This window comes from Suricata suricatta, chromosome 12, assembly GCF_006229205.1.
Source record: "Suricata suricatta isolate VVHF042 chromosome 12, meerkat_22Aug2017_6uvM2_HiC, whole genome shotgun sequence".
Lineage (NCBI taxonomy): Eukaryota > Metazoa > Chordata > Mammalia > Carnivora > Herpestidae > Suricata > Suricata suricatta.
The window spans coordinates 10,256,391-10,258,776 of record NC_043711.1 but is presented as its reverse complement, the minus strand read 5'-3'; the positions used below and the strand labels follow the sequence as shown (position 1 = coordinate 10,258,776).

Genomic DNA, 2,386 nt, shown 5'->3' with positions numbered 1-2,386 from the left:
AAAACAGACACATAGACCAATGGAATAGAATAGAGAATCCAGAGCTGGGCCCACAAATGTACGGTCAATTAATTTTTGACAAAGCAGGAAAGAGTATCCAATGGAGAAAAGACTGCCTCTTTAGCAGGTGGTGCTGGGAAAATTGGACAGCAACATGTAGAAGAATGAAACTAGACCACTTTCTTACACCGTACACAAATATAAACATTAAATTTTTTAAAATAAATCCAATGGAACTTAATGAGAGGCCTAAACAGTTTTAAAACAATGCAGAAGAGAGGTGCCTAGATGGCTCAGCCAGTTAAGTGTCCAAATCTTGATTTCGTTCAGGTCAAGATCTCACAAATTTGACACTGAGCCCTACTTCATCTCTGAGCTGACAGCAAAGACACAGCTTGGGATATTCCTTCAATCTCTCTGCCTCTCCTGACCCATTCTTGCTCTCTCTCTCTCTCTCTCAAAATAAACAAATGAGCTTTAAAAAACGACAGAAGAAACCATTGCTCATAATGTATGAAAAATGTCAATCAATCAAATACTGTTGAAAGGCAAACTGCAGATTATCAAAATTTGAACTGATACATATATCATGATCTAGGTCTTCTAGAGTTTGGAGTCCTGTTACTCAAGTCTTTATCTTGAAACAAAGAATCCTAAATGCACAGAATGTCTCTCTGCTAAAGAGCTTTCTCAGGGCTTGCTTGATGTCTCTGTTCTGCAGACCATAGATGAAGGGGTTCAGCATGGACGTCACAACGGTGAACATCACTGACGCTATGGCACATGCTCTGGAGTTCTGTGAAGCAGCAGAACTAAGATACACCCCAAGGCTTGTACCATAGAACAAGGAGACCACCGAGAGGTGAGACCCACATGTGGAAAATGCTTTATACTTGCCCCTCACTGATGAAATTCTCAAAATGGAAGATACAATTCTAGAGTAAGAGAGGAGGATGCCAGTGAGTGGAACAACACCCAGAAGTCCACTTGCCAGGTACATGGCCAGGTCACTGAGGAAGGTATCAGAGCAAGCAAGTTTGATCACCTGATTGAGTTCACAGAAAAAGTGCAGGATTTCCAGCTCTGTGCAAAAGGAGAGGCATAAAATCATCAAGTCATGGAAAAGAGAGGCAAAAACACTCAATACCCAGGATCCCAAGAGTAGGATGCCACAGAACTTGGGGTTCATGATGACCATGTAGTGCAGGGGGTGACAGATGGCCACCAACCGGTCATAGGCCATCACTGTCAAGAGGAAGTTGTCCACTCCTCCAAAAAGCATGTAAAAGTACATCTGGCTGAGGCAGCCTGCGTAGGTGATCACTCTGCTCTGCGTCTGGATGTTCAGGAGCATCTTTGGGATGGTGATGGAGGTGAAACAGATGTCTGAAAAGCACAGGCTGGAGAGGAAGAAGTACATGGGTGTGTGGAGGCGGGAGTCTGTGATAATGGCCAGGATGATGAGCAGGTTCCCAGTGAAGGTGACCAGGTACATGAACAGGAACAGCCAAAAGAGCAGTGACTGCAGCTCCCTCTGGTCTGAGAGTCCCAGGAGGATAAATTCTGTAACATGAGTTTGATTTCTTTGTTCCATGTAACTGATGAAAACAGCTAGAACAGAGACAAGAGCATTGTAAAGGTATGAGCATGGATCACAGAATTAAAAGAAATGCTGTGATTTCAGCATGCTTCACTCATTAATTCTTATACATTACTTACCATTCTAGGTTATGTGCTAGAAAATTTGAGAGACTCTCTTTTTTCTTTTTTTTCCTCCATAATATTTTACTGTCAAATTGTTTTCTATACAACACCCAGTGCTCTTCCCCCCAAGTGCCCTCCACCATCACCACCACCTCTTTTCCCCCCTCCTCCTTCCCCTTCAACCCTCAGTTCATTCTCAGCATTCAATAGTCTCTCAAGTTTTGCATCCCTCTCTCTCCGCAACTCTCTCTCCCTCCTCCGCTCCCACTCAAGTGCTCCATGCTTTCCATGACTCTGAAACTGTTCACAATTCTTGTTTGGAATTAAAACAATTATTCAAATCAATATTCTTGGTAAATTTCCTGAGACCTTTTTTTTCACCCAACAAAATTTACTAATTATCTTGAGACAGTTACTGTTGAAAACATTTCAAAAAATAGTGATGTGTGTTTTACCATAAAGAGATTGAGTCTAGGGTTTCTGGGTGGCTAAGTCAGTTAAGCGTCCAACTTTGGCTCAGGTCATAATCTTACAGTTAGTTGGTTTGAGGCCTGCATTGGAGTCTGCACTGACAACTAGCTCAGAGCCTGGAGCCTGTCTTTGGAAACCAACTTGGCAATAAACTATTAATGGGAAAAAAAGGAAGAAAGGAAAAAAGAAAGGAAAAAAGAAAGAATGGAAA

At 42.2% G+C, this 2,386-nt stretch overlaps 1 pseudogene; it reads right to left on the bottom strand.

The window, feature by feature from the left end:
* Positions 1-633: 633 nt before the first annotated feature.
* LOC115275114 lies at positions 634-1,594 on the bottom strand (annotated as a pseudogene).
* Positions 1,595-2,386: the final 792 nt, after the last annotated feature.